Source organism: Chinchilla lanigera, unplaced genomic scaffold (genome assembly GCF_000276665.1).
Source record: "Chinchilla lanigera isolate Chin_1 unplaced genomic scaffold, ChiLan1.0 scaffold00091, whole genome shotgun sequence".
Classification (NCBI taxonomy): domain Eukaryota; kingdom Metazoa; phylum Chordata; class Mammalia; order Rodentia; family Chinchillidae; genus Chinchilla; species Chinchilla lanigera.
In genome coordinates, this window is record NW_004955492.1 from 4,112,417 (window position 1) to 4,122,942 (window position 10,526).

Consider the following 10,526-nt stretch of genomic DNA (forward strand, 5'->3'; position numbering starts at 1 on the left):
TTGTTTATTACTCAAAAATCCACCTAGTACTACTATAGGACCAACAAGGCTGAATAGCTATTAAATTCCCATAGAAGGTATTATTAGCTTTACAAGGTACAAGCAGGCCCCACGCACTCTGGCTGTGCTGAATGGGAGGAGCCTGACACAATACCTTTTCTCTCTGGAGGCCCATACAGTGCCACTGCCATCGCACACACCCCTACACATCGAGCACAGCACCTGAGAAGGCTGCTCAGGCAGAGGATGCTACTGATCACAGGCTCCCCCAACACTGAGAGAAACCCTCTGCTGCGAGAATTTCACTCCATACTGGAATTCCAGTGAGGTGATTGTCCAGCAATTAGACTCCCTAGAAGGGCTGGGGATTTAGCTCAGCAGCACGGCGCCTGCCTGGCAAGCGCAAAGTTGTGAGTTTGATTCCTGGTACCGGAAAACAACAACAACAACAACAAAATTCAATTAGATTCCCTGGAATAATGACAAGAACTTGAGTTCGGGCTCTGGCTTTTGGTCTTTACCGGATGTGTTGCTGCACCTTTCTGAGTGTCCGCTTCCTCTACACAGGGGATACCAGCCTTGACAGAGGACCCCAGGATCAAACAGCTGGTAGAGTGTGCTTTTCTCTCTATAACTGTCCATCTATCAGCTTCACAAATGGCTTAGCCTGGCAAGGGAGCAGACACACTGCCTGCCTTTCCCAGGGGCTCGATGCTCCTTTCCCGAGGAAGCTGCCCTTAGCGACTGTGACCTGGTTCTAGAGATTAAACACACCCATTCAAAAATCACACAGTCCCAAACTGTCAGACCCAGGGTCCAGACCCTTCAAAAAACAGCAGGCAGCATAGACACAGAGGAGGAGTTGAGCCCACTCTGCCAACCGCTAGTCACAAAATGACCAGGTGACACACTGAACCAGAGGTTCACACAAGGAGGCAGGGAGAAGATTTTTGCCTGCTGTAGAGGCCCCTGGGAGTCCCCAGCCTGGCATGGGGTGATCATCCACTCACAGGAACCACTTGGAGCCCCTCTGGACTGCCCACAATGCAACCTGACCCTGGGTCTAAGTCGAGACTCAGCCAAGTTCAAAGTGCAAGGCCATCTCGCCCACATCTTTTTTGCAGTCAACACAAATACAGGTCTCAGGCCAAACTCCATTTCTTTCTTTTTTTTTTTTTTCATAGTCAATGATGGTTTAATAGGTAAATGAAACCCTATAAACTTGAACTCCTTTCTGTATAATACCACTAAGCAAGAATGCAGAACATAAAAAAAATAAAAATAAAAAAAGAATGCAGAACATGTTTGACCAATGTATGGATCTTTCTAAATAAATTCAATAAACTGTCTCTTTTTTATTATTATTTAGGCTTATGGTGAAAATAGAAGTGAACTCTTCAATTGCCCTTTAAAAAGTAAATAGTAATTAATGAATTTACTGTTATATTCAAAATTGTCTATGCTTAAGGTGAGAACCTTTGCCAACAGAAAGGCGCTGGTCCAAGTTGTGAATGGTATTATGAAGAATTTCAATTTCCTTGTTTTTTTCTTCTTAAAGATATTGAAGCTTTTTCAGCTATAGTTTATTTCATTTTGCTTTTCCTTTTCTTGAGCTACTAACTACAGTTAACTCTGAAATTTCCATCTCCTTTTTCTCTATTAGATCTTTGTGCTTTTCTTCATTTAATTCAAGTTTTTCTGCATATCTTGATAAAGTCTGCTTATTTCTATTTTATGTTCTTCCTCTTTGATTTTCATTTCTTGTACAAGTTTGGCGATATTATTCTTATATTCCTGTTCATGAGGTTTTAGCTTTTCCTTTGTAGTATCAGCATTTTTTTTTTGTATCAGCATTTTTTAGTTGTTCATTTTCACCTTTGAAATTGTGTCGATATCCAAGTCTGTTGTAGCGCTTTTATCATATCATGAAGAGCAGCACACTCTTTTTAAATGGAGACTTCCTTTGTTTGCTTTACTTTTAATAAAATCTTTTCCAACTGAATCTCCAGTGTAATTCTTTCCACTAGTTTCTTTTTTTTTTTTTTTTTTTTGTTTTTCTCCGGTACCGGGAACCGAACTCACGACCTTGCGCTTGCCAGGCAGGCGCTTTTGCCGCTGAGCTAAATCCCCAGCCCCTCCACTGGTTTCTATCATTTTCTTTTCTATCTTTGAGAAATCCTTCATAAGTTTGTCAATATTCACACTGTTAATCTTTTTTGCACATCCTTCTCTGTTTTGATCTATGCTTGAACTGCTGCTGCTCCTGGTTCCTCAGTATTTCTCCGGACTCCATTTCACGGTATTTTTTCTTCAGCCTCAGCCTGGCTCCCGGTTCGTAAGCCAGGGCTCGGAGATCTACTCTCAACTCCTCCCCCAATTCCTCTGGGCTCCGCCCTTGCGCCCTTTCCACCCGCCCGGCTCTGCCAAGGGGCCTGTGCCTGCCTCCTTTCTCGCTTCCCCTCTGCCAGCCCAGGTCATGTGTGTGTAAGCATGCGTGTGAATATGAGCATGCGTGCGAGTGAGAGCGTGTACGTGAGCATGACTGCATGCGTGCGTGTGTGAACATGTGCGTGCATTAAGCGTGTGCACAGGTGGGAGGGAGGGAGTGTGCTGCGCACGAGGCTCTGTGACGCTGCCCTTGAGGTGAAATCTGGTGTAAGAGCTCATTCATTCAGTCAACACGTATTTATTAGGGCTCTTTGGGGGAGGATTTAAAAAGCAGCAGCGAGGGGCTGGGGATTTAGCTCAGCGGCAAAAGCGCCTGCCTGGCAAGCGCAAGGTCGTGAGTTCGGTTCCTGGTACCGGAGAAAAACCAAAAAAAAAAAAAAAAAAGCAGCAGCGAAAAGAGGGACAAACCCGTCTTCCCGGGGGAAAGTGGCTCAGAAGTGTGCTGCTAGGGGCCAAGGAAAAGGCTCTTCGGCTCTGTAAACCCAAACAGAGCGCTCAGTAGGCGTAGGGGAACCCACCTCCCCACGCACTCCTGGCCCCCACGGGGTCCCCTGCCCTGGCCCGCTCCTGGCAAACGCGCCTCAGCCCCTCCCCGGCGTCCGCACGCGAGGCCCCTCCCCCGCCGGGCCCACAGGGCTGGCCCCGCCCCCCGCGCCCACGCACTAGGCTCCTCCCCCAGGCACGCACCCCGCAAGGAGGAGCCTCTAACCGCCCACGCGGGAGCACCCTTTCCTCCGGGGTGCTGTCTGCCATTCTTTGGGAGAGGTTTAAGAGGAGCCAGCGCACCTTCCAGGGGCTCATAGGTCCTGAATTTAGCTCTGGCCCTGGTGCCTTCACCACTGGGCGTACAGGGCGGGAGGGGCACGCGGATGCCCTGAGGTCGGCTGGAGGTGGGGAGCAGGCACCCGCGGGGCAAAAAGCAGCCGGAAAACTCGCGGAGTGGAGGGCTGACAGCGTGCCCACGTCGGCAGTAAAAAGCACATTGAGGCAGCCCTACTCAAATCCTCCTCCTCTTCAGCTGTGTCTCCCGGTGCCTTACTTAATCTCTTTGGGCCTCATTTCATTCCCTAAAAAATACTTTTAATTGCTACCTGCTACAAGAGGAGGTTGTAGTGATAATGAATGGGCAGGGCACACTGAAGAGGGTTCATACATAGTACTCAGCCTAATTATGCATCTAATCCTTACAGCCAGTCTGAGACAGTCTCAGTAGGAGCTTTAGAGAGCTTTCATTTCAGTGGCTCGAAAACCCTTGCTATCATCAGAATCACCCAGAAGGCATGCGTGTTAAGACGGGTTTCTGGGGTCTCTGGGTTCCCTACTCCGCAGGATCTTGTTGTGCATTTGGGGTGGGGCCGGAGAACGTTCCCTGAGTGGCGGGAGGCCGCTGCTGCCGGTCAGGGGACCACACTATCATTTACAGATGGCAATCCCGAGGTTCAGAGTGCAGGGTGAGCTCCCTTTCAGCTCCTTGCTCCTGGACTGTTATATCCTTCCAGCTCCAAGTCCAGGCCAAGGCCAGAAGATTCAGGCTGGAGGACAAGGTGCCAGGCACCTGGGGAGTGTCAGAATGCAAAAGTAGCACTTAAGCAAAGGGCCCTAGGCGTGGACCTGAGTTCCAGTGGGAGAAAAGAGCTTGAGAAACAGCAAGCCACTGCTATGCCCAGGAGAAAGATGGCCTCAGTGTGGCCCGAGCCGCAGCAGCCTGGGATGTAAGCATGTGAACATGGGAGGGATGTGAGTGTGTGTGTGTGTGTCTGTGTGTCTGATTTCTGTGCATGTGTGTGAGTGTTAGAGCTTATAAGTGTATCAGTGTGCCTGTGGTGTCCTAACAAGGTACTGCAGGCCAAGAGCCGGGAGCCACAGACTGTCATAGTGTGGGCAAAGCTAGTCTCCCTTGAGGCCTCTCTGTGCAGTTTGCGAGTTGCTGTCCCTGCCCTGTCTTGATCCCTTCTCCTTATAAAGACCCCAGTCAGATTGGATTGGAGCCCACGCTCATGACCTCATTTTGACTTAGTTACCTCTTTAAGACCCTGTTGGGATTCTGGAGGTTAGGGCGGTGGTGTATGAACTGGAGAGTGCATGCCTGAATGTGGCCATGTGTGTGGGGCTGGGGAGTCACAAGAGGGCTTTACAAGACGTAGCCATTTTGAGACCTGGAAGGGGCCTCCTTCCCCAAGTGAGAAATCTGACCTCCCACCTCATCCCAGATTTGTGGGTTTATGAAGGGGTTATGTGACTTCCCAGGTCAATGTAGCCCTTTAGGACACAGGGTTTGACATGAATTTTTCCTGGATTCATGCAGCAGTTAGCCTCCATTGGAGCAGCCCCACCTTGGGGTCCCTTCATGTGACAACATTGTGTCTTGGGCCACCCCAGGGGACACTCACTGCATCAGAAGAAAAGCAAGAAGAGCAGGAGGAGCTGGCTGACTTCAGGGACAGGCTGCTGTGTTCACACCACCCTCGGCCTGCTGAGCTCCCCCATGAGTGGTCTGTGTGTCGCCAGGGCCAGGTTCTTCCTGTTGTAAAACTGAAAGTCATTTCTGAGGCTCCTTCTCCTAGTTTAACTCACTCTCATGGGGAAAGAACTGTTGGTGGACTTGCAGGGAGATGTGGCAAGAGGATGTTCAAGCCTTTCACAAGGCTCATTTCCATCTGGGATGGGCACATTACCTAACGAGCTGTCCTTTATGGGAACTGAGCAAGAACTCACTGGCACCGCCTTAGACACTGGCTGCACTTGGGACAGCAGGACAATGATTTTGCTTTTGGGCGTAGCAAACACAAGAAAAGATGCTGCTGGAAAGGGCCTGAGGGACAACCACTGAAAAGCTTCAGGCTCTCTTGAGGGCCCTAGGGCTGCAGGGTTTGCACTGGTGGTTGCACCAGGCCCATCTGTAAACGCCACAGCAGTGAGTGCAGGGCCAAGAGCAGGACTCAGCCCAGAACATACTTTGTAGTTTGCTCTCTCTAAATGTCTGTTGACTGAATGGCTGATTGCAGTAATGAAAAATCCAATTTAAAAGAGGACAAACATTGCCATGTAGGAAAGGTGGGGCTGGAAGTGATGCAGATATGTTACTTCCGGCTTCCTTCCAAGGTCCACTACCATGGCCTTGTGACCCTTAATTAATAGCTTTCAGTCAGGAGACCAGCCAGGCTGCCTAAAATTACTTAGTAAGAATGGGTAAAACACTGGAAGCCAAACAAAAGAATTTCTATTCCTTGCTTATATGTCCTGTGAGAAAAGCAATTGTAATTATAGATGGAAAGAAAAAGACTGGAAAGGAAAATGAAAAATAATAGTAATTGTATGGGGTGGTGGAATGATGGGTAAATGCATTTTTTGTTCTTGACTCTCACTGCAGTCTTGTTCTTTCCTCCCTAATGCCTGGCAGGGCATTGTCACATAAGAGGCTAAGTCCCTTCAGGGGCTGCATCTAGACCTTCTGCCAGCCTTCTTTCAGCCTTCTCCCACTACTTAGTAATATGAACATCCTCTGCCCTAGACCGTGGCCATGAAAGGAAGCAAAGCTGGTAGGAACACAGTCCCCTCCTCCCCTTCCACCTGCTGTAGACCTCCAAAGAATGCTGCAAACGCCCAAACTTGGGGTACCCTTTCAAAGGCAAGCCCCTAGGACTCTGTGCCCACAGTTATGAGATGTCCAGTTGGACAGCTCCAGGCCTGTGCCCTGCCATATCTGTGCAGGCTGGGGTCAAATATTGAATTACCAAGAAGGAGTTTTGCAACGAAGGTTTCCAGAGGAAATGAAAGTGAGGGTTAGGTTTCTACTCAGATTGAGCAACTTCCTCCCAGGGCATTCCCTGCTCAGGCAAATGTGGCCTTTTAACATGGGCAGTCCAAGAACACATGTGCAGGGAGTAGTCAAGCGTGTGACATAAATATATAAATGTACCTGTGGGAAGAGGCTGACCTGTGACCAGTCACTCTGGTGAGGTTGTTTACATGAGCTTGATTGTCCACTTTAATTACTTTAGGAGTTTGGACTAGGCCAAGGTCCAAGTTCAAGGGCTGTGTGAGGCAAGGAAGGGACAGCTACAGGTGCACTGCCAGATCAAAAAGTGCCATCTCAGGTTCCAGGGGACATTCCACATTTCACTAGTGACCACTGCTAAGTGTTCTATGCAGTAGTACGGGGTGGAGGAATTCAGGTGGGGGAAACCCTGGACCGTGTAGACAGAGATGGCTCTCTTACTGTTCCCAGAGAGCTTTTGGGAGGTGGACAGGAATGGGCTGTTTTGCTCTTGGGATTCCTTGTACATGGCTATTCTGGCTGTGGAGTTTTCTACACATTCCAGGGAAGGATCTAGAAATTGCAGAAGGCTAGAAACACTCCAGCATGTATGGCAATGGTTTCTAGTCTTACTAGGAAATGCCTATCTCACTGTATGTAGACAGTTGCACATGACTTCCCTGTCTCATACCTGATTCCTCTTCTGGAGAGTGGGATTTAAGATTGTATAGACCCCAGTTTCCAGAAGATTCTGCACCAATTGATCTGTTGACCCTTAAACATGTTATATCTCATTTAACCCCAGAAAAACCCTGTAGGGTAAATGCAGTTATAACTTTTGGTCTTGCCCATTTTCTGTTACTATAACAGAATACCTGAAATTGAGTGATTTATAAGAAGAAAAGGTTTGTTTGGCCCATGGTTCTGGAGGCTGTAAAGTACAAAATTGGATGGCCACATCTGGTGAGGGCAATGTGTGGCTTAAACTCATGGCAGGAAGCATAAGGATAAGTAGTGTATTTGGAAAAGAGAACAGCCTACTCTCAAAATAATCCAGTCCTGTGCCTGTGAAAGCTTGGGCAGAAAAAAAGTCATTAATCCCTTTGTAAGGGCTCTGCCACCATGACCTAAACACCTCCCTTGAGGCGCCATCTCTTAGCAAAGCTGCCATGGTAACCACTCTCCAACATAAGATTCCCAGTAGACAAACCACGGTCAGATCATAGCATCCTCATTTACTAAAAATACTGTAGGCAGCCTGAGCGCCCAGCTTGCCCAAGGTCACATGGCCAGTCCCGTGGCAGATGCAGGTGTGAGCCCAGGCAAACCTTTTTCTGGGGGGGTACCAGGAACTGAACTCAGGAATTGAACTACCTGGCAAGCATGCACTGCACCACTGAGCTAAATCCCAAGCCCCAAGTCCAGGGAAGCTAAGGCCAGCATCTTGGCTTTGTTTCCCACACCAAGGCAGTAAAGAGGGACTTTTGGAGCTGAATTTCTCAGTTCAAGTCCCAGCCTGTGCCTTAGTCACTGTGAGATCATGGTGATCCAAGCCACTTCACTTTTCCAAGCTAGAGTTTCTGCCTCTGTAAAATAGGGATCATAATACCAATGGATAAGGGGGGGGTGATTATTAAACAACTTAATAAATATGCATTGCAAAGCACTGCACATGCCAACTGCTCTCTCATTGAGTTGTGCCTGCCTGCATATTTATACCCCTCATTTAACACTAGAGCAGATCTTTTAGAGATAATTTCAAAAACATTTTAACCTTACAGAAAATGTGAGTATAATTGCATGAGCTCTATAAACTCTTCAGATTCACAGATTGTTAATACTTTCCCACATTTATATTATCTCTATTTTTTTTCAATCTGTAAATACCAGCCTTATTTTTGTTAGAGCATCTGCCAGTTTTTTGGGTTGTTTTTGTACCGGGAATTGAACTCAGGGCCTTGCACTTGCCAGGCAGGCAGTTGTGCCACTGAGCTATATCCCCAGCCACATTTGTCAGTTAAGTTGCAGGTGTTTTGACCTTTTACCTCTAAGAAAAAGAACATTCTCTAATATGACCACAGTGCAATGATCACAGTCAGGAAATTTAGCATTGACACAGTACTATGATCTAATATACAATCCACATATAAATTGCACCAGTTGGCCCGACAATCTAACAGTAGAGAAATCATTTCTCTCTGCCCCTGGGCTCAGTCCAGAGTCACAGGCTACTGTCGGTTGCCAGGTCAAGTGTGTCTCCTTTAAATCGGATCACTCCTCAGTCTTGGTTGTCTCTCACGTGTTGTTTCTGAAGAATGCAGTTTGTAGAATGCCTGTCACGTGGACCTGTCTGATTTCTTCTTTGTGATCTGGGTCAGATCATACAGACAGGGCACAAATGCTGCATAAGAGATATCTTCTCAGTGGCCCACTCAGAGGTGCATAATGTTAGTTTTAATTTGTGAGGAGATTCTTTAATAAGGCCATACGTAATTTGTTCCTCTCAGAAGGGCACACAGCTGATTCCAGAGCAGACTGGAAGGCTGCGAGCTCTGTGACACAACGGCACAGGTGTTCCCTGGGTGTGTCCCACCTGTCCTCCTTCCTTCCTCTCCTTGCCATGTCCTCCTGGCTTTTAGGGCTCCAAGGGCCTCTTGTGTCCCTCCCCACCCATCACAGAGGCTCACCCAGAGCAAGCACTCAGCAAATGCTTGCCAAAACAAAATGAATGTATGTGACCTGAGGTCCTGTCCATCTTGTAGTGAGTGCTAGCAGGCAAGGAATAAATGTCACCCACATGCATGAGTGTTTGCACAAGCACTTGCATCAGGGAGTGAGTGATAGGCGAAGGGGCTTTGGGAGAGGGGGAAGGAGAGGACACTGCATGCTCAGAAACAATAATGAATGAATCTGAAAAGTATGGTCGATTGAAAGATATAGAATACCATCAATGGCATCATATCAGTTGTGGAACTCACAAACACACAAAAGGATGCTACATGTGCCTGTGCCACATACACATATATGCCTACTTACAAGGCCACGTATATAAATGTGATCAAGGGCAAGCCTGAGGAAGGGGTGAGAATGGACATTTGGAAGGGGCTAAAGGAAATAAACAACACAAGAGAGGAGCTTTGCCAGGATGTATGATAGGGGACCAGAAACCAAGGGACAGGAGAACTCAACTCACTAACCTGAGGGCCAGAGAGGAGGAAAGAGAGATTTCATTACTAAGAGCAAGGAAATGAATGTAGTTTTTCTCCCCATACCCTGGGGCTGTACTCCTGCTTCTGACAAATAAGGGGTCTCAGGATATACAGCTTGGACCTGCCATGGCAGGAAGCAACCATGGCAGGTAGCCAGAGGAGATAAGGAGGGGCCCACAGCCCGGACCATCTCACTGATCACTCGGGCCTTGTTCACATTCCAGCTCCATCACATAATAGATATATGACCTCTGGGTTAGCTGCCTTATCACTCCAAGCTCAGGTTTCCCAGGGCCAATGCATACAAAACCCCCAGCAGAGGGCCAGGACCATGGCACAGTCTTAGATATTCTTAGTTATTGTCATACTTCTCTTTCGTCTCTCTAACAAGATTGCTAACCTTAGTCCTAGAACATCTCTCTGGACCTCTGGGACATATACAGCCTGGTTACTGGCAATCTTGACTGAATGACATTGACAGCTTTCACTATTACAACACCATAAGCCTGAGTGTTCATGGTCAGCTGCTAGGGTCGGGCTGGAGATAGACTAGTACAGACTCACCGGGGAACGTTCCTGTGTGAGAACAAGAGGAAGCTAGACACCGCCCTGTTGATCTCTTCACTGGGAAGCTCTGGAATTGCACTACGCTTGGAACAGATTCTTTCTTCTTGAAACCCAGGCTGAAATCATAGAAGTGTTTGAGTCAAAGTACTAGAAAGAGGTTGTGTTCGTATGTGAGCTCATTTTAGGAGGTTCCTATCTCTGAATTTTGTTTTATGGCACCTTTACTCAACCCTCAGACCCGGCCCGGTTTGTGCCTGACTTTGGGAGATCACTTTGGCAGGAATTATGAACACAGTTTTGAAATCTGTACTTATCAGATGGCATCAGGTTGCAGTGGGGCAATAGTGACACGATGAACCAGAGTTTTTCTGGGACAAAGGGTGGTGCAGCTCTCTGTGGCTGAGATTACAGAGCCACCCAAGCTGCCTGCGATGTGGAATGTGGTGGAGAACTAAGGATGGCTGGGCAGGGGTGGGTTCACAGAGCGCCTGCAAGCTGGCCCCCCAAGAGCACAGGAATCAGGACAATATCTGGGTCCCCTCAGC

The 10,526-nt window shown here is 47.9% G+C and overlaps 1 pseudogene; it reads right to left on the reverse strand.

The window, feature by feature from the left end:
* Positions 1–1,588: 1,588 nt before the first annotated feature.
* On the reverse strand, positions 1,589–6,734 carry LOC102022933 (annotated as a pseudogene).
* Positions 6,735–10,526: the final 3,792 nt, after the last annotated feature.